The 27,799-nt window shown below is 33.0% G+C and overlaps 1 protein-coding gene across 2 annotated transcripts in view; it reads left to right on the top strand.

The window, feature by feature from the left end:
* The window catches only part of CDH6 (cadherin 6), a 164,887-nt gene that overhangs the window by 97,559 nt on the left and 39,529 nt on the right, over positions 1-27,799 (top strand). The window lies entirely within an intron of this gene.

Genomic DNA, 27,799 nt, shown 5'->3' on the forward strand with positions numbered 1-27,799 from the left:
AAAATGTAGTCATGATAAACAAGTCTTTCTACCATTCCACTTGGAATCTCCAGCTTGACTTCATTCATTACATAAACATTTAAATGCTTGTTGATCCAGGGCACTAAGTCAGACATTGAGACTGGTGAAACACAGATCCTGTACTTAGGAAGCTTTGATCTAATGGAAAAAGAAGGCATATTCCCAAATAAAAATGATATAAGGAAGAGTGAGAAAAGATGTAGAGCAACTATTATGAAAAGTTTGAGGAGAAAAAAAATCTTTTACCTGGAAAGGCAAACAAAGATATAATGGAATAGATTTCATATGAGGTTAAGCTTTGAAGGAAAGGAAGGTGTCCCAATTCACTGAAACTGTTTTGGGACTTAGAAGTTTGGACCAAATAATTAGACTGACCAATGATGCTAAAAAAAAAAAAAAAAAAACAATCAGCCTTTACTTCAGGCACATTTTAACTCACAGAAAGGAATCCCTGATGGGAGAAATTTGGGAGTAGGCAAGGATCATCAGTGATAAATAAGGGCCAAAGTGCTTGACAACAAGTTAATGTTTTTCAAGTTAATGTAGGGAGATAGTGGGAAGTGGAAAGTCTATTCCAGGAATAGGGGAGTGAGGGTTTCTGCTTGGCTACAGAGGACAGAATTAAGAGTACAAGTAGAAATCACAGTGAGGTAAATTTATATTTGATGTCTGGGGAGTGGGGTGGAGAGTGGGGGGTGGGTGGGAGGATACTCTACAGCAATTAGAGTTATCTGAAGAGGAATGGGCTGCCTTGTCTTAGAAGGGGATGGGTTCTGTTTCCATAGTAATGTCAGGCACAACTTCTCAGACACATTGCAAAAAGAATTTTTGTTTAGGTTGAAATTGAATTATGTGGTCTTTGGAATCCTCATCTGAGATTCTTGGAAAGATTCTCTAATCTCTAATCTTAAATTTCTAGCAATCTGATGAATACTTCCACCTATATTTCCCCAAAAATTCAACATGTCAAAATGTAACTCATCATCTCCATATCCTTATCTTGTACCTCCTTAATATGTATTTCTCTTAATGCCACTTTTCCTCATGCCTCAGATCTAATCATCATCATGTTTTCTTGTTTCCATCTTATACTAATAGCTTAACTCAAATCATTATTCCCTCTTTTCTCAATTATTGGAATAACCTCTTGACTAGTTTTTTGTATGTTTCTCTTCTCTTAAAGTCATTCTTTAAAGTATTACTAAAATCACCTCCCTAATGTTTGAATCTCACCATGTCACTCCCACACTGAAAAGCTTTCAATATCTTTCCCTATATTATCTAGTAAAATACTAACTTATTAATTTGGCATTTAGGCTCTACAAAATCTAGTTTCAAACAATCTTTTCTTTCAAGCTTTATTACAAATTATATATCATCCCACACCCTATTCTTTAGGCAAACTGGACTGGAAGCTTGATCACTTCCTGTCTTTTCCTGTCTTAATATATTTGCACATTTCTAGAAAAGATATATCCAATTAAAATACTATTCTTTCAAGAGAAATAGTTTGTCAATATAAGTAAAACGAAACGAATAGAACCAGGAAAAAAGACACACATTAACTTCAGCAATGTAAATGAAAAGAACAAGAACAGTGGAACTGAATTCTGAAAAATTATGATGATTAAGGTTGGTCCTAAAGAAAAGATGAGGAAATGCAAATACTTCATTTCTTTATAGAAGTGGAAAATTATAGGAGAACCACAGTATGTACTATAACTCTGACTGATGTGTTGGTTGATTTTCCTGAACCACTTTTTCCTATCTTTTATAATTTGTAACAAGGAATGAACTAATAAAATAGAAGAGGAAGGAGAATATATGGAAGTAGTATTGCTTGTCAATCAGCAAAACATTTATTATATACCTTCTAGACACCAAGGCCTGTGCTAATCTCTGAGAATACAAAAACAAAATTGAAACAGTTCATTATTTATTCTGATTGAGGGGGAAAGTATATACGGAATAGACATAAAATTTAAAAAGACAATTTGGAGGGGGAGCATACAAAACAATTTCAGAGATCAGAAAAGGCTTCATGTAGCCTTAAGATGACTATTGAGCTTAGTTTCAAAGGAAACTGGATATTTCCAGAGGCAGAGGAAGGGAGGGAAGACATGGAAGCTTGAGGGTCACCCAGCTCAAAGATATAGATAGGGAATTGATGATCATGTGTTTAAAATCACAAGTGGTTCCATAAATCATATTCTAATATAATAGATAATTTATAATATAAATTCTAAATAAGAGAATATATAGATGGGAGTAAGGTTTAAAATAAGAAAAATAGAGAAGATTATAAAAAGCTTTAAATGCTAAACCATAGTTTAATTGGATATAGAAATGATAAGCATTCACTGAATTTATTATTTAGGGCGATGGTGTGGTCAGACCTGTAGTATTTAGGAAAATCACTTTGGCAATCATGTGGAGGTTAGATTAAGATTAGGGAAAAGTTTGAGATAGAACAAACAGCAGCCTCTTTTGATAATCCAGGGAAGAGGTATTGAGACTCTAAACAAGGGTGGTGACTATGTAGAGAGAGAGGCATTTGTGAAAGATATTATGGTGATAGAAATGGCAAGGTTTGTCCACTGCTTGTTTATATTGGGTGAGTGAGAGTGAAAAGTTGAAGTGACATCAAGATTGTAAATTGAATTGATTGATTCAATAATGATTGAAAGGATGGCAATGTCTTTGATAGTAAAAGGAAAATTAAGAAGAGTTGTTTTAGGTAAAAAATATAATGAGTACCCGTTTAGGGCATTATGAGTTTCAGATGCCTAAAAGATATCCAATTTGAATTTTCTAATAAGTAGTATGTGTGTGATGTAGAACAAGAACAGGGGACAAAAACAAAAACTAGATGTTCAGATCTGAGGATTTTCTGTGCAGAAATGTTTAGGGAATATATGGAAAAATAATGAGGTCACTAAATGAGAAAGTATAGTGGGATGGCAGGGAAGACGACTTGGGACAAAGTCTTATACAACATCCAATGTTAATGGAAGTGGAATTGATGATGAATCAGTAAAGGAAACGTGCAGAAATGTTTAGGGAATATATGGAAAACTAATGAGGTCACTAAATGAGAAAGTATAGTGGGATGGCAGGGAAGACGACTTGGGACAAAGTCTTATACAACATCCAATGTTAATGGAAGTGGAATTGATGATGAATCAGTAAAGGAAACCGTAAGGAGTGGTTAGATAGATAGTCTAACCCAATACTGAGAAAATTTCTAGCAAGAAAGGATGATCAGTAGTGTGAAATGCTTGAGAGAGATCAAGAAGGATGAATAGATTTGACAATTAAGAAATTATCACAAAATAATGAAAATAAAAAATGTGGAGTATCAAGAGAATATGCATAGTAATAGCAATATTGTTTTAAAATCAATTTTGAGGGAATGTCATTTTTATTATTAGAAATATCTAAATTAACAATAAAGTACATATGAAGAAAGGTGTTATCTGCATCCAGAGAAAGAAGTGATAAATAGAAGTATATATAGATTTCACACATACAAACACACACATACACACACACACGCATATATACATAATTGTGTCTAATGGTAACCATCTTTAGGATAGGGAAAGGGGAGAAAAATAGAAAGGGGGAAAGAAAATTTCATGATAACTTTGTTATATATTTTTTAAAGTGGTAAAACAAAAGATTTCATTTTCATTACAATCATCTTTTTATTATGTTGTTTTTAAAATTCTTGTTTTAGTCAATAAATTTTTAAAAATTTAAAAAGGAGATCCTCAATAACTTTGGAGAAATATCAAGTGAATTGATGAATTCAAGTGAATAATGCAAATCTTAATTCAGAGGACAGAGAAGTGAGTGAAAGGAAAGGAAGAAGAGATGATAATTTTTTAAAGGAGTATAACCAAGAAAGAAGAGAGAAAGGAAGGTATGAGATGAAAAGTACATATAGAGAAATTAACTTTGTGAGTAGAACTATATCTTCATCAGAAATTGGAATAAAGGAAGAAATGGTAAAGGATGTTGTCAAGAAGTTGTCAGATAAAGAAGAGGGGAAAAGAAGAATTCTCAGTGAACGGTCTCCAATTGAGAAAGTAGAGAAAGCTTGGGAAGCAAAGATCTGAAATAGCCTTATAATCAAAAATCAACTAGGAAGTAATAAAAAGATGGTTTTGCTGAAATGAGTCTAGTTGAGATTTGACTTAATTTTGTTATAAACCCTTTCTTGATTTCTTTTCAGTTCTGTCTAGCTGTATATAAAAAGGAATAAAAGAAGTAGTTGATGGAGACAATTCAAGATTGGGATTTGACAAAATGAGAGGCAAAAAAACAAATAAAGAAGAAATTTGAGAATAGAGGAAAGAACTGAACTGGTTCTCTAAGAGGTTAAAGTTGAGTAGAGACCAGAGTGGGAATGCTAGCAAGGAAAAATAATGAACGGTAGAAAGAGTGTAGGTTATGAAGAAAACAATGAATAGGTTGGAGTTGGTATAAAAACAAAAGATAGTGATACAAATTTTAAATTATAATAAGAAACAAAAATAAATTACTCTCTATCTTTAAAGGAGCATCTCAGTGACACCTGGCTCATATTCTTCCTCCTTCCTCAAATCTCTCTAGCTATGAAAAAAATATGGACTCTTTCACATTCTAACATACTAGTTATTTGCATGCATATCTCTTCACTCTGATCAGATCATAAGCTGCTAAAAGGCAAAAGATGTTATTTTCTATCTTTGCATTTCCAGTGCCTAACAAAGTATCTCACACATAGTAGATACTTAATAAATGCTGCATTTATTTGAATTAAATATCAGTTCAATGACAGTGGTTTTAACAGTGTGAAATGAAAAGCTAAACTGGAAGAAGCCAAAGCAGAGAGTTGAAGGATAAAAAGTAAATTCATTTTCTAAGAATTCACAAGAAATACCAATGTGCAAACAAATAAATGTTCTTTCAGGGTAAAAAAAGAAAAAAACCTGAGAAAGAGTAGGGAAACCCATGATGCACTAGAAAGTAGCTGATGGCAGCAGGTGAATGTGATGTGCCATCAAGGAAAGTGAAATGGGACACAAGTTTTTTATTCATTTTTACTAGCTATATTTTCCACCAATCATTTTTTAACTTTCCCTGTAGGAATATTCATTTCTGAAAAATAATTTCGTCTTAATGCTGCCTCTCCATGATTTGTGCTATTAAATATAATTTAGAATAAGATTATTAAAAAAAAAACTTACCAAGACAAAATTGGCATTAAAGTGAAATGTTATGCTATGAAAAAGTTATAACAACTTTCTTATTTGGATTTTGCTCACATGATAAGGCAATGAAAGGTAAGTGACTTGCCCAAGCTCACACAGATAGGAATTGTTATGTGTCTGAAGTCAGATTTGAACTTGAGTCCTCCTGACTTTAGGGCTGATGCTCTATCCACTCCACCACCTAGCTGCCCCTTGCATGATTTTTTAAAAGCAAGATTAGATGTTATTCAAAACTGACCCCCAAAAAAGAGAATCTAGTTTACTTTCTTCCCTCATACTATGACTGTTGTGTTAAAGTTCATGTTTTTGTTATCTTTTACTTGTTTTTTTTTTGTTGTTGTTGTTTTCAATTGAGAAAAGGCTGAACATAGAGCAATTAATTATTTCTCTATTGGAGATTACAGTTTTGCTTGCATCCTTTTACGATTATAGTTTGTAGTTTATATGTGAATAGAATCTACATTTTCCCCCTTTATGGATTTAGAGCTGGAAAGGACTTCAGAAATCATTTCATTCAACCCATTTATTGTACAGATGAAGAAATTGAGTTTGTTAGATCTATTCCTTCTAATCTTTCCCACATCATGAATTGTCTTTTCCAAAGAAAACCATTAACAATCTATTGGAGTCCTGCCATAGATGCATAGATGTGAGAGTCCTCACATAGATGTGAGCAATTGCTCACATAAAAAAAAAAAAAAAACCATTGTTTTTCTTGCCTTTTAAAGAGAAATATGATTGATAAAATAGTGTATTAGTCCCTTTCTATGTTTCATTCAAAAAGATTACAATTTATTTACTATTTAAAGCTCTATGTAATAAAATGGAAAATGGATAATCCTAGTTCATCCATCTACCACTCATAAAATCTTGGACAAATCATTTTGCTTCCCTAGGCTTTAGTTTTCTTATTTGTAAAATGACAAATCAAAACTAGATGACATGAGGCTTCTCCCAGCTGTAAATCTGTTCTCATGATCTTAGTCAAATGCCATTTCATAACTGTTACAGAAATCCTGCAAGTAATAGCAGAAATTGTACTCAGAAAAAAAAAATCAACAAGTTTAGGTTCAATCCAGTGAAACAATAAGATAGAAAGATGGGGGAAAAAAACAAGTAAACCAGAAAAGTGATGATAGAACCAAAAAGGATCACAGTTATCTTCAGACTCATATACACTGGAGGAACTTTTGTGAGCACAAGAAAAGGAAGGATGCTATTATTTGTTATTTTAAAGTCTACATCTACTGAAGGCTACAGAAAGTTTCCCAATGACATAGTGGGGAAAATTTAAAAATTCTGTGCAATCCAAAGAGCTTAAACTTAAAGCAAAGTAACAATTGGCTCTTTGGCATATTATCAACCTATATTCATTGGTCCCAAGAAAATTTCATTATTAGTGATTTCAAATATGCATATTTTCTAATTTAATCACAGCATTACTATCCAGGTATTGCATCTTTTACCAGTGCAATCAACTGTGAAATATCAATTTCTCTTCAACATAAGGTTCACAGGTGGTTTGCCAGAGAGCAAACTAGAGAGGTGTAATCATTCAAGATTCTGTAAGCAGGTTCCCAGGAAAAGAAACCTTTAACAAATGAGCTTACCACTTTTTTCCCTAGGATTTATTACCTCTGTTTCTATGACTATAATGGTAAGTTTCGAAAATGTTCTACAGAGTATACTTAGAAAACATTTTTAAATTCTAAAATCCCAATTGAGATACACATAAAAAAGAATTTATAGTATATTTTTGACCTCTGTAGAGTACCCTCATTTCAGGCATACACCATGCCTGAATTAGTTTTTAAAAGTTTCAGTCCCAGAATTAATATGCTTTTGATGATATCAATATGCTTTTTGTGTGTATATATATGTATATATACCTACACATACACACACACACACATATGCCTCAACTTAGGCTAAATATTTGTGCATTAGTGTGTATGTGAAAAGGATGGTCTATGATGCTTAGTAATGGCAATGGCTAAAGAGACTACACATTAAGCCAGAGAAGTGAGATCTGAACTGCTGAGATTCAATGCTGTACTAAATCAATTTCTGCCTGGGTATCTGGCACTCAGCTTGATTTAGTGTGAGCTTGTGAGTTTGAAAATGTTGGAGTAAACAACAGCCCAGTCTGCTGTCACAATCTGCCTGGGAGGAACCATACACTACAGCATGCACGAATCTATGCCCCTCCGGGATAGCAGCTAGGGGCAATAAACCATACTTAGGGGGAGAAATAGCTTGGAGCTGATAATAAACTAAAAGGCATTTGTTTAATTGATAAAATCCCAAATGAATGATAAAACCCATTAGGTCTTATATCATTTGTGTCAGTGGAATGTTGCAAAATAACCTTGTCTGAGACTTAGTTCAGTCCATACAAATAGAACCAAGGAATTTTGTAATCGATAGAAAAGATCCCCAACCTGGTTTATGCAATGTTTGAAGAACTTTGAGCAGATGAAGTTCACCTTGAAATCCAAGAAAAGGGAACTACTTCTATACTGTAGTTTTTATCATTTGGTAGTTACTTTACTTCCTCTTGACATTAAAGTGTCAGTTCAAGGTATTCAAGTGTAAAAGAAAATTGTCAAGGGAATTAATAAATTTCTCTTGAGCTTAGATTAAGAACTCCTTAGCTTTTAGCACACTGCCAAAAATTCTCTTCCCCATAATGCAAGGTAGGTTTCAGTGGCTGCTAAATCTACCAAAGGACACAAAATGGAATTGAGCAAAGTAAATTGGCATCACAGTCAATGCTAGAGCTTTTATGCGATTATTTGAGTGCATCGAGAAGCTGTTTATTGAGTGTGAATTGAGAATGTTTATACACAATACAAAAATTCCAGGGAAAATATTCATTCATTTTCACATTGACTTTCCCGCAGCCCCAGTCAAATGAAAGATGATGACATTTCACATTTCCATAACACTTTAAGTTATAATTATATTCACTTTCCTCCTAACAACCCAAGGAGGTAGATAGCTTAAGCATTGTTATCCTGATTTTACTATTGAAGAAACTAAGCTCAAAGAAATTAAGCAACTTACTCAGGATCACAAAGTATTGCTCATATATGAGATTTAGCAACCCAAGTCCAGTTCACTTTCTAAATAAAGAGTATTTTAAAGGGGCTAAATATAAAATAATACAAAGATCTGCCAAGTCATTGTGTTAGTTATCATTATCCATAAGACTTTTCTGATAATTTGAAATAATTAAGGGGGTTATTAAGATAGAAGCAGAGGGCTTTCAGACTTAATTATTGTTGGGCTTTTATTTGCTTTTGTAGAAAGAATGATTAATCAGATGTATAAAAAAAGATTCCTAGACTAAATTTGCTTCTTTGTGATTTTATATTTAAATAACCTACTGAATGATTACATTAAAATAATTGTAAATCATTCTTTGAATAAAAGAATAATACTAACTGGCTATGGGGCAGCTAAATGGTTCGGTAAACAGAGCACCTGACTTGGAGTCAGGAAAATTTACCTTCCTGAATTCAAATCTGACTTCAGAAATTCACTAGGTGTGTAATCCTGGCTAAGTCACTTTTCCATATTTCTCTCAATTTCCTCATCTATAAAATGAGTTGGACAAAGAAACAAAAAATCACTCCAGTGTCTCTGCCAAGAAAACCCCAAATGGGGTCAAGAAAAGTCAGACATGATGGGAAAAAACACTGAACAACAACAATAACTAATCATAGGACATGTGTTTTGTATGTTTTATTTTGTTTTAAGAGGTAGTGATGCCGTTGCACTGAGTATCCTTACCTTTTTACATGGATTCTCCTTCTGTTGCTTTTAGCCAGAAAAAAAAAAAAAAGTTGTTTTTTGTTTTTGTTTTTGTTTTTTTTTCCTATGAAGGTAACTAATCTATAAGGGAATCTAACATCTTTTTTTTTTTTTTTTTAGTGATATTCATTTCCTTTATTATTTTTTTTATTATAGCCTTTTATTTACAAGACATCTAAATGGGTAATTTTTCAGCATTGATCCTTGCAACACCTTCTATTCCAACTTTTTTCCTCCTTTCCCCCACCCCCTCCCCTAGATGGCAGGTAGACCAATACATGTCTAACTTTTCTTTTTTGACCTCACTGGAATCCCTGAGTTAACCTCAAATTCAACATGCCTACAAATGAGCTAATCATTTCCATACTAATTTCTGAAAAATAGCATTTTCAAGTATAATATAACTATACCTTGAAGTCATCTTTGATTCCATCCTTTCTTATACAGCAATTGGCTTAACCAATCAGTATTTGGTAAGGGCCTTTATGACCCTGCCAGTGTATTAAGTACTGATAATAAAAAGACAAAAATGAAATAATTCCTACCTTCAGGGAACTTGCAGACTATAGGAGGAGTGACACGTATTTTGTTGTCATTGAGTCATTTCAATTGTGTCCAGCTCTTCATGATTCCATGTGGGGATTTCTTGGCAAAGATACTGGAGTGGTTTGCTATTTCTTTCTCCAGTTCATTTTATAGACAAGGAAACTTGAGGCAAACAGGAAGGACTTGCCCAGTGTCATCTAAATAGTAAGTGTCTGAGAAGATTGAACTCAGAAAGATGAGCCTTCCTTGACTCCCAAGTCCAATGCTCTATCCACTGCATCACCTGACTGCTCTATCTATACCACTTGCTTTAACTTCATGTATACATATACATAATAAAAAATATACACAGTAATGTCAAGGATCAGAGGTATTTAATAGTGGTGAGGGCAGGTGGAAGAGAGGGAACAGAAACAAGAAAAGGTAGGAAAGATAGACCTTTGCCAATCAAACAGTCATTTTATTAAATTTCTACTGTGTTCTGGGCATTATCTTAGATGTTTGAAATATAATTACAAATAATGAAATAATCCCCGAAGGAGTAGACAATACTACATGTGTGTATAGTATAAATATAAAATGAATAAATATAAATATGTACAAAGTAATTTCCAAACCATCTTTCATTTATGTTTTTTTCCTCATCATGTCTACTCTAATTCAAGACCTTATTACCTTTCTTCTGGATTATTATTAGCAGCCCACTATCAGGGACTTTGTCTTCAGTCTTTCTACCTTCCAACTCATCCTGCATACAATTGAAAGATTAGTCTTCCTATGAACCACTACATAGAATGCCCAATCCCTCTATTTTTGTCCACCTGCATTTTTTATTTCCTTCACAGGCTAATTGTACACTATTTCAAAGTCTGATTCTTTTTGTGAAGCAAAATAACTGGACATGTATACTTATATTGTATTTAATTTATACTTTAACATATTTAACATGTATTGGTCAATCTGCCATCTGGGGGGAGGGGGGAAAAGAGGGGAAATATTGGAACAAAAGATTTGACAACTGTCAATGCATATAACTTGTAAATAAAAAGCTATAATAATAATAATAAAATAGAAAGATTAGTCTTCCTTTTTCCTAAGTATGATCATATCATTCCATTGCTCAGAAATCCTTGATAGTTCCCCATTGCCTACTGAATAAAAACCAATTTACCTAGCCTGGAATTCTAGTTCTACAACAATCTGGCTTTCATTTAACTTTCCTGCCTTTTGAAACATCTCATGTATTCTACTCTACAGCAAAACTGAATCAATCTATGTCCCCAACCTATGTTTCCCACCTTCTTGTCTATAAACATTTCCCCATATCATTTATTAAACTTGGAATGCCCATTATCTATATATCTGTTGACATCCCACTTGTTAATGTTCAGATCCATTGTTCTCTCTTCCAGAAAGCCTATCTTGATACTCTTATTTGATAATTATTTCTCTTTGCTACTTTAATAGCACTTTATATTCCTCTTCTTTAATTACATTATATCATGATGTATTTATTTGTGTCATCTTCCTTTAGTAGATGTAAATTGCCTTGAGGACAGAGACTAAAACGTTCTTTTCTTTGTCTCCTTTTCTCCTTCCACAATATATTGTGTACAGTAAAAGTGTTTAATGTTTTTGTTATCAATCCATCAATCAACAAAAATCTAAATCCACTTTTTCAGATATTTACAGAAAATTCTCAAGAGAGTCACTATATACAGCATAAAATGGAGATATATTAAATAAGGAATTTGATTTCCCTAATGTAAATCATCCAACTCGGTAATTTCATCTGGCTTCAATCCTATAAAACAAAATCCAATTCTTGTCTACGTCATTTACAAAATGTAGAGAGGCTTTACGAATATATCTATAGTTGCATGTAAAATTCTTTTTTTTTTAATCTAGAAAACATTTTCAACATGAAAATGAGGAAGCAATTGGCATTTTGGCAAGTTTTGTAAATGAACATTAGAATAGTGCTTGTTCTCGAACCTAAAAAATGTTGTTTTGGCTGTGAAGAAGATTTGGTGAAACTGTTTTTGGCTGTGTTTTCCCCTCACAATTTCCAATTATGATAATAGGTTCTAATTCTGCAAGTTGAGAACTTTAATGATGTTGGTTGCGAACAACTATAAAAGTATAAATGTTCTCTTGTCAGAGATAATGCAGTGGAGTTAGGATTTTTTTTATCAGAAAATGCACTTACTTAATGGTGGGGGGTAGTTAGAAAAATGGAGACAAGATTATAGTTTTAAAACTATGAAAGTATGCTGTATATTCAAAAAGAATTTCTTAAACCATTCAGTGTCTGTGTTAGGAGTTATATTCCAAATACAGCCATATGCAAATGTGTATATCACACATTAGAATAAACACAGCTGCATTCATTTCCATGGTTTTAAAAAGGGAGATTTCGTGCTCAAAACCATCACTAAGAACAAGTTTAATATATCAGTGAGCATTATGAAACAGGCACATGTTTATAATTTTCCCTGCAACATGCCATTTCTCAAATTTGTCCTGTGATATTTTGTGACTGAACCTTTTACTCAAAATGTTGTTCCCGGGGTCTGTCTGGAAAACACTTCCTTCAACAACCCCCCCCCTTTTTTTTTAACCTTAAAAATCCAAACTAGCTTCAAAAATCTATGAATCTCTTTGAATTTTTTTTTTTTTTTTTTTTGCCTCCTACTCCTAACTAGCTCAGTATAGACATAAGGACTTTTGCATGAAACAGCCAAGCATCCTTCACAATAGGGTCAGTCTTTAAGCTAGAGAAAAAGAAACTGAGGTTGACTGCTCTTGCAGAAACAAAATAGGGACACAATTCAAAGTCAAAATCAGAGGGCTAAAAACCAAGAGATGAAAGCAGGGCAGAAAAAAATGGTGCAGTGGATAGAATGTCAGATCTGTAATCAGGAGGACTTGAGTTCGAATTTAGTCTTGGACATTAGAAACTTACTAGCTGTGACCCTGGGCAAATTACTTAACCCAATTATCTTGCAAAGAAAAGAAAAAAAAGAGACATAAACAAGAGGACTATTTTTCCCCTAGGGCATAGAAATAAAGTCAAGCAAAATTGCCCAAAGTAAGCAAAATAGTTCAAGAACCAAAAGTAGAGGGGTATATGTGTAAGATCATCGTCATATTGCTCTTGAAAGAGCTCAAATAGCAAATTGTATCCCAGTGGAAAACCAAGAGATCAATGTTAAAACTCACACATTAATCATAAAATGCTGTACTCACCTGTACTCAGAGCAAATTCACCTCTTCTTGCTTCTAAATGAATAATTGTTGTTGTAGGATCAGCATTTGATAGCTCTAACTAGAAGTAACACACTACTTTTTGCCTCTGGAATCTCCTACCTCTTTTTATCTCATTTATAATTCATTTCCAAGTTTTATCATTGTGTTTTCTCCTGCACAATAATTATTCACATTCATATAAAATTTTATATAAAGTTTTGTGCTATCAAGTGGTCTGACAACCATAACTGATATTATCTTAATCCCTAAGAACATGAAGAATACAAAATTATCTTCATTTTGTATCTTCATTATCTTCCTCAATCAGGAAATTGAGGTTTAAAGAAGTTAAACAATTTGCCAAAGTTTACATAGATAGTAAATAGTGGAGCTAGAAATCAATGCTAAGTCTTTGGATTCTATCTTTCTACCACTAAAATACGCTAAATAATACACTAAAATATTTTAGGTCAGGAGCCATGTACTGTTTACTCTTGGGTCCATTTCAGTACTTGATCCTGTACATAACATATATCAGGAACTTAATAAACAATTGTCTAATTGAATTTAGCATATTATTTATTATGCATACTAATATACAGTAAATACTTTAGATAAATGATGTTTCTTCAAGACTTTGCAGTTTCAGTGATTTGAGATGACATCATTACAGATAAAACTGAACCATATCTTCTGATCCTCTACAATCTTTGACACATTCCTTGACACATTCTCTCTAGAGGATATCTAGAAGATACCCTACTGAAAGGGTTTTTTAGGTCTAATAATATTGCTTGAATCTCAGTGAAACACTCAGATTGCCCCATCTGCCTCTCCTTCTTTCTGTATGAATGGCCCACTTCTTTCATCCTTTATAAATTTTCTTATAAAATGTCTTTCCTTCACTTATGGTGCACAAGCCATTATTGAAAATATTCTTTGCTTTAGACACTAGTAATCTCAGTATCCTTTAGACCACCAACAAGTGTAATGACCGCGTATTTAAAATCAGCTGGAGTCAGGAATTCAGGTTAAGGGAAAAATCTTCAATATTTATTGAAGTGAAGAGATGAATAAGGATTGTGATAGCAAATATAGGTAAGAAAGATTGCAATAGCAATATGGGCAGCTGCGACAGGAAGCCAGCTAACAGAGAGAGATGTGAGCTGAGCAAACCGTGGCAATGGCAATGCAAAAAGTCTTTCTTTCCCCTTCCTTTTCCACTCCCCTGCCTCCACCCACCAAAATCGTCATTTCCTATACAACACATCAGGACTTGCACAAAGAGTGGGTGGGGGCCATTCTTTCTCCAAGCTTATATATTAATAGAGTATGGTCCAATTACTATTTAGCCTCATGTGCTTGGGACCTCAGTGCATCAACTCAAGCCTCAGCCCATTACAAACAAGCATGATTCTTTGGAGATAATGGTGGTCTATGATTATTGCTATATTACTTACGAGACAATATGGCAGAATTATTAGGACACTGAACTTGGAATCAGAAAAACCCTAATTCAAATCTTACCTTGTATACTTACTAGTGTGTAAACTTGGGCAAGTAACTCAACTTAAATATTTTCCGCACTTCCGTTTACTCCTTTGTAATATAGCAGAGATAGACTGAATGGACTTACCTTGTATACTTACTAGCTGTGTAAACTTGGGCAAGTAACTCAACTTAAATATTTTCTTCACTTCCGTTTACTCCTTTGTAATATAGCAGAGATAGACCAAATGGACTCTATATCTTCTAGCTCTAATTCTGTAATTCTATGACCTCACTGGAAGAATACTGACATGAAAAGTGCCACAAGTTGCTGAAGTAGTCATTCAGCAATGTAACAATTCCTTACAGAAATTAAATATTCATAAAAGGTTAGATGGACTCAAGAAAACTATTGCTGGTCAACTATTTGAAGTATAATATCTGCTTTCAATATCAAACTCACTTTCTACAATTATTGTCCATTGTAGATACTGTCATTTGTGATAGTTCAAAAGGCCAGAGGGAGGTAGGGTAAAGTCTCCCAAAACAGTGTTTTAATTCAATTTCAGTTGGGTGCAGCCACTAATTTTTAACCCCAGTTGCTTTTTCATCACAATTTGGAAATATTCAAAATAAAAACAAAAGATCACAGAAACTTAATGAAGGGTAGTAATTTATTTTATAATGTGTCAATGCAAAATGTTTAATTGTGGCTTTTTTGTTTTTGTTTCTTTTTGGATAATAAATTTGTAGTTGGAAGGAACCTTAGAAGTTACTGAATATAACCCCCTCTGTTTTAGAGAAAAGAAAACTGAAGCTGAAGGAGATTAAATGATTTCCCTATATGATTGTAGGGACTACAATTTTTTGAGGCATAATTTGACATCAGTTCTTTCTGACTCCAAATATTCTATCTATTATGCCACATATAAGATTTCTGGAAATTTGGATCTTTTACTTTTGCTGGCATAAATTCCAACTCTGTTTCCAGTGGCATGATTTTCTGGACTTATTTTTTTCTGCTTTCTGTGTTGTTTCTGTAATTCTCTCCTGAAGTTAGAATTGTTATGTTTGTCATTGAGCCTATTGATACATTTGTATTTTACGTAGAAATTTCTCAAATGTTGAGTTTCATCATCATTTGTCCTAAAATTTCTAAGTCTTATTCAGTTCCTTCTTTGCTTCATATTGTGATATATATATGTGTGTGTTCATTTTATTTCTTCATTTATTTCCTTTTGTTTGTTCATTATCCTTTTTATTGTGGCTGTAAAGAATTCGGAGGGTTTTTCCCCCCAACTTCTTGGTGTGTTTTTATAACGTATTCATTTTCTGGAGATTTGTCTGTTTCTTTTGATCCATAATGTTTCTCCATTGTATTGAAACTTCTCTGTTTGGTTTTTATTGTGAATAACTGTTTTCCTAAAAATAATTTTATTTAGAAAAATTTTGTTTACATTCTGATGTTTTTGAAGGGTATGGTGAAGGTATGCTTTCTTGCAACATCTCATACCTTCTCCCAAGAAGACTAAAGGACAACACCAAGTAATTGGGAAGTCTCTGCAGACTATCTAGTTCAATCTTCTTCTGGTATAGGATATCACAACATATTAAAAACTTACCAATTAAAGAGACAAATCAATTAGAGGTGGTTACTAAATCTATAAAGCAGGTTTTTTTTTTAATTTGCTGACTTGATTTTTCAAATTTAATTCTTTAATGAATCAAATATATGTGTGTATGTATGTGTATGTGTGTGTTTTAGTTTACAAAATTTCAAGCTGCATCACAGTTTTGCTGGGATGAATCTATTCCATTAATACAGAGTAAAATTATTTTAGCTTACTTTATGCTTTGATTAGGGAATTCTAAGATATTAACTGTTCATTGAAAGTTAAGAACAAAGGGAAATTATTCACATGTATTTTGGTCATCATTATCCTATTGTCCCATATAAAAATTATTATTTATAGAATAAGTTTGTAGCTATATTGTGGAATATGAATTTAACTATATAAAATGTAAACCTTATTTAACTCATAGTTAGACTTTATTCTGAGGAATATTTACTATTCATGGAAATATCTAGGTAATATTTAATATAAATTTCCCTTATGCTTATCATGAAATAAATGGATGCATTCCATTTCTACATTAGGTATTACACAGAGTTTGGCACATATTTATTATGGATTAAGTAGATTAATTTGAGACTTTTAAGTTAAATAGGTTAATTACAATTAAAATTTAAGAAGATCTAAAAAACTAACTAGATGTAATGGACATTAAAGTCTCTGGCATTCATTCAGCCATGAGATTGGATTTGGAATCAATGAACCTGGGTTCAGATCTTGTCCCATCACTCACTTAACATTTGTGACCTTTATAGACCTCAGTTATAAAATGAAATAGTTGTACTGACTTCTGAATCTTTTCTGATCCATGGTCCTGAGTAATATTGCAGCTTGCAAGGAATTTCTGGATGACTGATGCAAAGAATGATTGTGTTGTAAGATATTTGGCAAAAAGACATTTGATGTTCTAGTAACTCATTGCTAAAAATCTGCACTGACATTTTTGGGACACTAAAATATTATTGGTGTTTCATATATACAAATGTAGAATATTATAAGACCAAAGAGTTTGACATAAGCTGTTCAGGATAGTCTTCCACTCTACTCCACAATTTTGCAGGAGCATAAGAAAGAAGTTTAGTACTTACTAATCAAATATTGAATATGACTTGGACATATTTATTCTTACGTGGATGTTCTGAATTATCATTGAAAGCCAGCATAGTATAATGGAATTATTATTGACTTGGGAATTAAAAGAAAGAAGTGACTTGCTGTCTCTGCTTTCTCACCTATAAATGGGTACATCTAGATGGTCTCAGAAGATTTTGGCATTATAAGATTCTATATGACTTTGTTGTCTTTGAAAATATAACAACTTCAGGATAATTCAGGAAGTTGAAGCTAATGTTAGATGTAGAACCTGAGTTTCTTAGCTTCTAACCCAAAATTGTTTCCGTTAACTAAATGCTCTTTCATATCCCTTTAATATAATTAATCTCAAATGGAAATGACATATATCAAAGATGTCTTAAAAAACAATGTGATATAATGGAAGGAGCATTGGACTAGGCTTAAAAAGATTTAAATTCTCATTCTAGCCAATGATTCAATTAGTAGTAACATTTATTAAGTACCTGCCATATGTAAAACATTTTGCTATATTCTGGGACTAATACAACTTTCAGAAAGCCCCTATTTTCATGGATCTTATAGTGTCATTGAAGTATATGACACAGGTCAAATAAATAAAAACACTTAAGTGGTTCATCCCTTATTAGTCATATCATCTTAAGGAAGTAGTCAATTAGAGGTTTTTAGTCTTGGTTTTATACCACTGAAATATGGATTAAAATGAGGTATAATATGTACATAATAAAACAGTGAAAATCAAAATCATATAATAAAACTATAAAATTTTTAACCATTTATGAACATCAACATGTAAAGGTATTCTATCTAGTACTTAAGCTACAGATTTGTTTCTTTTTTAAAAAACTAAGGCAAGTGCTCCTTCTGCCAAATCACATTGTTTCTCAAAATGTCCGTTACTTTATTAAGTAACTGAAACAACTTTGGGGTGGAGGTTATCCTGCAGCTCTATTTTGTTACATTTTCAAAGATATCAAAGTCATAGAATATATGTGTGTGTTGTATCTGGCTATCTGGTTATATGGCTACACACACATATATATGTATGTATGTATATATGTATGTATATATATATATATATATATATATATATATATATGCATTTCTGCCTATTATATATAGTTGTTAAATTGTTTCATGAGTATTTCTGCTTATTATATATGGTCATTAAATTGTTTCATGAGTATTTCTGCTTATTATATATAGTTGTTAAATTGTTTCAGTTTGCCTGAGTCATCATCATCCCATTTTTGAGTTTTCTTGGCAATGAAACTGGAATAGTTTGCCATTTCCTTCTCCATTTCATTTCATAAATGACAAAACTGAGCCAGGTAGGAATAAATGATTTGCTTAGGGTTACATAGTTAGTAAGTGCCTGAGGCTGGATTTGAACTCATGAAAATGTGTCTTCTTGATTCTAAGCCCAATGATTGGTTCACTGTACTACCTAGCTATCACACACACACACACGCGCGCGCGCACACACACACACACACACACTCGTTCATTTCCTTACATGAATTATATTTGGAGAGATGCTTGATATAAACAAATGATGCTGTTGACCCTAAACACTAGCACCTAACTTTTTTTTTACATGATCATCTGACTCTCATCTCTGACTTTCCAAATCACATCATAACTTCCTCTCTTCCATATGAGTGCTAGGCTACAATCTCCCATTTTTTAAGTTTTAAAAATCACACCATCTCCAGAAAGCTTTCTTCTATAAGTCATATAAGTGGTAAAAGCTTACTGAATTATGTCTACATTTAAATCTACCAGGGGAACTATTTCCCATTAGTCTCATTCCAACTATTCATTTATCTTTCTTTACATAAATATATACGTACATATAGACATTGACATAAAAATATAAACACTTAACACTGACAAATATAATGTAAACCAAATGCAACTTAATTATACTGCTTTTTAAAGAGTTTTTGGTTTTTTTTATTTACATGTTTCATTTATTGTATCTGTGTTTACACTCTCAGATTTGAAGCAGCTCAAATGTAGAATGTAGATGTAGAAATTGCTGACTTTGAAGTTAAATCTGAATTTGTACTCCAGCTCTACCATTTACCTAGTCGAGAAACTCCAATTCATTGGGTCCTAGTTTTCCCATCTGTTACATGAAGGTTTTGGATTAGAAACTTCAATTCATTGGGTTTCAGTTTCCCCAGTTGTTATATGAAGGTTTTGGACTAGACCTCTAAGGTCCATTCTACCTGTGTATCATAAATTTATATAGATTAGAGATTATAATTTCTTTTTTTTCAGAGTCTAGCCAAACAAATTAGAGCTAAGTTTTATTTTGTTTGGGAAATAAACATACTTTATAATGAAATAATTTATTCCTAAATGAAAAAGTGGCTTTCCACCAGTTTTTTCATTTTGATAACTCAAGTTGGGATCTGACTCATTAGAAATGAAGAGTGCCTATGACAAGTTTGCTGAATTATTTCCTTAAGCTTTAAAGAGAGTCAGGAAGGTTACTTCTAGCCTCAACTTTCTATACCTATAATGAACCTCTGTTCACTTCTTTTCACAGAGTGTGATATTACCAGTCACATTTATCACTATTTTGAGGTTTGAGGCAATATTTAACTAGGCTTTTCAGTTTCCAGCTAAGAATTTTACCTCACCCTTCAGGTTCCTGCCACTAAGGTGACAGTATATGTCAGGTATTCTGTGGCATCATTGTATAGTCTGGCAACCACAGGAATGTGAAAGCCATATATACAGAAATGTCATAAAAAGACTGTGAATCCTTCTTGTTTATAATTCTAAAAAATAAGTACTATATTTCAAACTACTTGTTGGGATGTATCTAGCTAGATGTACCACCAATATTTCACACTCAGTTGATAGCATTACTATCTTCTTAGCTGCCCTTATTTAAAATTTCAACATCATCTTTGACTCTTCACTCCCTCTCACATATATATTATCAATCGCCAAGTCATGTTGATCCTATTTTCCACACATCCCTAAGTCCTTTCAATCTTTTTTCATTCTTACTGCCATTTTCCTAGTTAAAACAGTGACATGTCCTGTCTGGATTTTGTAATTTATTAACTGGTTTTCCAGCTTCTATTCTTTCCCTGCTGACAAAGTAATCTTCTTAATGATACACAGATCATGTCAATCTTTTGCTCAAAATCATTCTATAGCTCTTCATTGCCTGTTAAATAAAGTCAAAATTCCTGAGCCTGGTATTCAAAGCCCTATATTTTCAGAGATATCTATGCTTTGTAACTGCTCTGGATCAAGTTGGAAGACAAAGTGAGGGTGGGTTATTTAGAACAGCCTCCATGCACAAGAAGAGTTTATTGCTTTGGGAAATCTGCCAGGTTCAATTAAAGAAATAAGATATTTAACAACAATGTATCATAGTACCTACTACACACAAGCCACTGTGCTTGGCATTGTGAATAAAAAGATGGCACCTGCCATTCTCATTTTGATTTGGAAATCTCAGGAATGAACTTTTTTTTTACCTTTATTATCTTTACTTCTGCCTCCTTAAATCCAAACAATCAAACTGTTTTGAAAATGATAAAATGCTTGTTTTGTGATTAGTTTGTTTTAGTCAACCAGACTACCTGGATGAGAAGCTTTTCCATCTGATTTACACCACTGTCTCCCTGGTCTTTTTTAATTGACTACCAAGGCTTAGACTAAACAAATTCTCAGAGTAGTACCTAAGACAAAATCACAATAAATTGCCATGTGTTGAGACTAAGCCACTGCATTATATGATTCTGAAATATTTTTTCATTCTTTTGTCACATCATTCCCCTTTCTGATCCCTAGTTCCAGCCATACTATACTACTCACCCCTCCCATTGTCATCCTTTCTTTCTCATCTCTGTATTTTTTTCTCATGCAATTTTCCAAAGATCTAACTCAGGTGGCACTTCCTCCATGAAATCTTCAAAAGTGATCTCTCCTTTCTCAAGTTTGTTAAATTATATTTAATATGTATTATATTTGTTGCCATATATGTCATCTCCCTTTAAAAAATATGTTTCTTGAAGACTAAGATTGCCTCAATGCTTTTTTTTTGTATTTATATACCTATTATGATGCTGTTGTAGTTACGAAATGTTTGTTGAATTATTGATCTTGGATGAGTTTAAATTACTTAGATAAATCTGGGATTTTGCTGATATGAATGTCCCTTCTACCAATTTTGACCACAAGTATCCTATGCATTCTCATCCTATGCAACTTTGGTCTGTATCTGTCTATAAATCCTTCATAAAAATTCCATTTAATATACAGGAGATGACTCTTCAATTCTTTCAGCTGTATCATTTCTCACCTTTCATTCCTGATATAAGATTGATCTATCTTCTTTCTATCTATAATCACTTCTTATTAATGTCTTTTTTTGGTCAATTCTCAAATAATGGATAAAGATAGATAGGAAGTGATGAAAAGTAAGAATATGTTCACAACTTGGTTGATTTACTTGCACCTTGAATCTTTCCATTGTCCTTTGGGTTACTTATGCCCGTGATTCTTTCAAAATCATGGTCTTTCTTGATTTATAGCCACATAGTAAATGTTGAAATTCTATAGTTTCTTCCAGTGATACAGATTTCAACCCATGTTTGCCTGCCCGCCTTCCCATGAGAGTCTCATTTGTGTTCTTCCAAAATTTACCATAAAAAGTCCATCCTATGACCTGAGAACCTTCCCAAATTGGCATTAACTAGAAGGGATTTTGTGACAGTCACATTGGGCAGTTTCTCTAATTAAATCCTCATCTTCTTCAATTTCCTTGTTCCCATCTCCTTTTAAAATTCTGTACATAGAGAATCATACATATTCAGCACTTGTCAAAGACATATTCATGATCCATTTAGCTGAAAATTATAGTCTGGCCAATATCTAATTTTCTTTTCTTTTTTTTTTTTAAATCAATGTGTTAGCATGATATATCACTATATGTTTCACTAAGAAGACTTTGTAGAGTATACAATTAATATGTTGTCTTTGAAAATAGGAAGATTTAAAGAAGCTATCCTTAATTTGTGAATCCTTTCATTTGGACATTAAATGATCAGAATTTTCCTTGTTTGTGCTTAATGTCATTACTCAATGTTGTGTTTGTCATAGAGTTTTGTAGCATTTTAGTGTACATGTCAGAGATGGTTTGCCTAGGAGAACATTCAAGTCTATATTTTATTCTTATGAGTTTATGTGTTTTTTAAAAAAATAACTGTCAAAACATCTTGCATTATTTGGACATACAAGAGGTACTCTACTGTGAGAAGTCACCTTTTAAAGTATTGCTTTTTATGCTTTCATCAAAGATATCTTTGTTTTTACATTACTATGTAGGTAGATATGCTTGCCTATATATGTGTGTGTATCTTACCCTTTCCCACTTTCTTTACCCAGTAAGTCTTCTCCTACAATAAAAATTAAAAAGGTATGGGAAGCAAAGAAATTCAGAAAAACTGACACATCAAAGAATTCTGACAGTATAATACATATATTATTTGCAAAAATTTCATAGAGATAAGAAAAAGAAGTATATGAACTAGCCATTGTTGATGACTTCAATCCTTTGGCTCTTCCCCACACCTTGTTTTTCCCCAAAGAACTGTGTTCTTTTTATTTTATTGGAATCTTTCTATCTTTAGAATATCTTGAAACTGATGCAATTTTAAATTGATGCATCTTTAAATTTGTTAAGTGCTATTACCTTACACTGGACACTTAAGTAGTAAAGTCACATCCAATTCAATTCAGTAAACATTTATTAAATACTATGTACCAGGCATTGTGTAGGTGCTAGGTTTACAGTTAATGGAAAGAAAGGCAGCTCCTCTCCTTAAAGAGTTTACAACCTAAAAGGTAGAAATAACAAACAAAAGAAGCCAGAAAAGTGTGGGGTGGGGAGTCGCCACAGAGTATCATGTAAGGGGCATCTTCTTCCATGCTGCTGAAAACAAGAACAGATGCAAAATGTAATGGGAAGGGTCCAGCTTCTTCTCTCTTAAAAGGAAGACATTTAAGGGGAGTTTGGTCTCTCTCCTCCATAGGAAGGGAGAATAGGCTAAAAGAAGCCATTGATAATCAAGGCTTGAGTTAACAGCATGGTGATGAGATCAGAAATGATGAGTTTAACTGATAGAGTTGGAACCAGGCAAAGCAGCAGATGCAAAGTGGACTTAATCCAAATGTGTTTCCAACTACTATTGCTAATGAGAATAAATTATCATAAAGAGATTAGCACATCTGTTCCAGTTCACCTCTATTTGTTACCATTAATTTTCATTTACAAATATTCTCTAAATAAATGGCTCAGTTGGGTCATATGACAAATTTTAGGATAACATTTCTCCTTCAACAGATTTTTTTTTTCTATTTCATGAAGCAATGCTACTCCTAATCATTGATCCTCTTCCCTAAGGATAATTTAAAAATGGTCTTGTACCTTAAACTGATATACACAGAAAGACATACACTCACAGACCCTGAGAGTTAGAAGGGAATTCAAAAGTCTCCTAGCAGAATTCTTTTTTTTTTAATAGCTTTTTATTTACAAGTTATATGTATGGGTAATTTTACAGCATTGACAATTACCAAGCCTTTTGTTCCAATTTTTCCCCTCCTTCCCTCTACTCCCTCCCTTAGATGGCAGGATGACTAGTAGATGTTAAATATATTAAAGTATAAATTAGATACGCAATAAGTATATATGACCAAACAGTTATTTTGCTGTACAAAAAGAATCGGACTTTGAAATAGTATACAATTAGCCTGTGAAGGAAATGTGCAGGGGTGCTTTCAAAGGGTTTAATATCAGAAAATAGTTTTTTATCAATGAGCATGTCATTTAAAAGGATTTTTCCATCTGCTTCTATACTTTTTGAAGGATAGGGTCTTTCTATTTGACTTGCATATGAAACCTCTTATACAAGTTATTTCACCCCTATTAATATGTATCTTCCTTGAGAGCAAGGAATGTCTTAATTTTGTATTTCATCTGTAGCACAGTGCTTTGAAAAAAAAAAAAAAAAGGTCTTAGTTACTGTTTTTTTATTCATTCTTTTACTCATTCATCCATCCATTTATTCCTAGAGAAAATAAACTAATAATGAGGTTTGGGGATGAGCAATCAAATGAGAAAATGAAATCTGAATGAGAAGAGATAGGTCCTGGAAGCAAAGGTGGGAAGTATTATTTTGCCTTGACTTCTGAGACTTGGTTTTCACCATAAATGTGAATGCTGCTGAAAAAAATCTGACTTTTCTGAAGCTTGAATCCCATATTTATCTGTATCTGAGGATTCAGAAAAGGATCTTATCCTAAAGTAGTATGTTTATGAATTAAATTTGCAGGCAGGCAAAAATATAGGGATTGGGAATTCAATGTAATGGTTCTTACTCATCTCCCAGAGTTCTTTCGTTGGGCATAGCTGGTTCAGTTCATTACTGCTCCATTGGAACTGATTTGGTTCATCTCACTGCTGAAGATGGCCAGGTCCATCAGAATTGATCATCATATAGTATTGTTGTTGAAGTATATAATGATCTCCTGGCCCTGCTCAGTTTACTCAGCATCAGTTCATGTGAGTCTCTCCAGGCCTTTCTGAAATCATCCTACTGGTCATTTCTTACTGAACAATAATATTCCATAACATTCATATACCATAATTTATTCAACCATTCTCCAATTAATGGACATCCATTCAATTTCCAGTTTCTGGCCACTACAAAAAGAGCTGCCACAAATATTCATGCACATACAGATCCCTTTCCCTTCTTTATGATCTCTTTGGAATATAAGCTCAGTAGTAACACTGTCCTACCAGAATTTTAAGGGAACCATAAAATTAGTTTTTCTTTTTTCTTTGCACAGTGAAACCAACTACCTTAACTCCTTTATTCACCTCTCTGAGAACCTTTAAGCAGTCCTTTTATATGGCTGCAATTTTATTTTATTTTATAAATTTTTCCAAAATAGATCTATTTCAATTCTTCCAATAGTATAGTCTATTGGTTATTGGGCAGAAATCAACTATTAAGTCAACAAGCATTTATTAAGTACTTATTAAGTTCCAGGAACAGTGCTAATTTCTTGAGGCCTTGTGCTCAAGGAATCCACTGTCAAATATAAACAATTATGTAAAAACAAGACAGTTGCAGGATAAATTGTAGATAAACTGAGAAGGAAGGTACTAATATTAAGGTGAATCTCTAGGAAACAGAAATAAAGGAGAAAGTTCCAAGTCCTGAAGATAACCAGTGAAATATTCACATTTGGGAAATAGTTTCTTGTTCAAGGAATATCAGTGAGGCTAAGTATTCCTGGAGCTCAAAATACAAAAAGTATAGTACAAGGAGACTAGAAAGGTGGGAAGGGGCTGGGTTTGTGAAGTGCTTTAAAAACTAAACAGAGCACTTTATATTTGATCCTAGAGATAATAGGGAGCCACAGGAGTTTACAAAATGTGGGGTGGGGGAGTGACATGATTAAACTGATATGGAAGATCACTACACTTTAGGAAAATCAGTTTGATGAGTGAAGAATAGACTGGAGGCAGAGAGAGTGATCAGAAGACAAAATTGAGGCTTGAAGTAATGAGGATCTGTCTGGAATGGTGGCAGTTACAGTGGAGAGAAGAGGATGGTTATGATAGATATGAAGACACCATAGGACTTGGCAATCATGCTTAAGGGAGAAGAGAAAATGAGGAGCTGAGCATGAAACCTAAGCTGCAAGCCTAGGTAAGGAAGAGGTGGAACCATAGATAATAATAGGGAAGTTAGGAAAAGGAGAAAATCTGAGGTTAGGTAATGAGTTCTGTTTTGAACATACTGAGTTACAGTTATCTGTGAGACTTATAGGTGAAGATACCTACTAAGCAATTAGAGATGAAAGACTGGAAGGCAGAAGTACCAACAGTTGAATGAAAGTTTGGCAGACATGGCAGTAAGCATGACTACATAAAATAGGTATCTAGAGCAGAGCCAATTAGACATTTCATTTATATTATTTATGATTCATATTCACACTATCAATAGAATTTTGACCCAAATTCAAAGTTATTCTAGTCCAATGGGTTCTTAATGGTTTTAAGGGCAACGAATGTACAATATCTTTCTTATTAACTACGCATGATTGGCTCCCTGCCTTTATCACAATCACACCTAAGAACAGATTCTAACATTCTCTTCTCTTTTCTATCTCTCTGTGTCATTATTATATAAACTGAATGAGACTACATAGGATCATTTTGTATTATTTCTGTGTCTTAGATTATCCTTCACAAAATGTGTTACCTAATGATCAACTTCCAAATAATGAACTTAGTTAGTCTGTTTCTCAGGCAAATATAGACATACTTTTCATCTGTAACATGTTCTAAGTCTTTGTTGACACAAAACTTAAAGCACTTTAACTAACTTAGTCAATTTGTTATCTCAATAATTCTTACACACTCTAGTGTGACTTTTGTAGTGGCAAAGATAAACAAAATAGGCTACAATATGGGTTAAAAGTATCAGAAACTTTTGTCTAATAAAAACATTCTCACTTAAATAAATCTTCATTCAGTGATTTAATCTCTATGTAATATAAGAAAGAAAAAAAAAAAACAGTCACTTCTTCTTGATTCTAAATGCAACTATCATTCTTTTTGAAAGCCCTCACAGTATTTGCTAGGCTCATTAACATTATGCTGGTTTGATTTGGTTAAAGGCTTATTAACTTAACTAGATTAAAGATATTTTCTCTCTTAAAAAGCAGCCTCTTTAGCCTAGAGAGGTTCTTGCCATAGGTATAGTATTCATTTCCTGATTTCACCTCCAGTCAAACTGTCATTTCTCTCTATAGTCTCTCTTTGATTTCTACATCTCACAGAATGACCTTATAGACTAAATATTTATGATTACAAAATTCCACAAACATTGAAAAGTAACAGTCATAACAACTTTTCAAAATACAATAACATATAGCAATAGCTAGGTTTCTTTACAGTGTATCCTTTGTACTATTCTAGACAACTCATCCTCAGTAACTAAATTAAGCTAGTATTTATGAACTAGCCTTTTCAATCAAAATAACTCCTGTTCTTAAAAGATTCACTTTGCTTACTGACAAAGCCAGGGAGTCAATCATGAGTAGTTAATAAGAATAGTATTGTACATTATGAAGCTCTTAAGACCATTAAGAACCCCTTGGAATAGAAAAATAACTTTGAATTTGCTTCAAAATACTGTTGACAGTGTGGGTGGACCAAATGTAATAGGAGTGAAATGTCTAATTGGTTTTGCTCTAACTATCTATTTCATTTGGTCATGCTCATTGTAATATATGCCAAAATATAACTCAAAACAAAACAAAATGGCAGAATGGATAAAAGAACATGGTAGAATAAAAAGAGTACTGCTCCTAAAGTTGGAAATTCTGACTTCAAATCCCTGCTTTTCCCGTTATTACTTATGTGACATTGAGGGAAAAAATCATAATCTGTTTGAATATGTAGTTAGTCTCCAGATGAAATTTAAGATCTCCCAAAGTTGAAAAACAATAATCTTATGAATAAATGAGTAATCTCCCCCCCCAAAGAAAAAGAAAAAGAAAGAGTTCCTTCAAAAATAAATTGTTATCAAGTATTTTAGTAAAAAGATACCTGATGCCATTGGCTCACAGATGCAGTGTTCT

The sequence above is a fragment of the Antechinus flavipes genome, chromosome 1 (genome assembly GCF_016432865.1).
Source record: "Antechinus flavipes isolate AdamAnt ecotype Samford, QLD, Australia chromosome 1, AdamAnt_v2, whole genome shotgun sequence".
Lineage (NCBI taxonomy): Eukaryota > Metazoa > Chordata > Mammalia > Dasyuromorphia > Dasyuridae > Antechinus > Antechinus flavipes.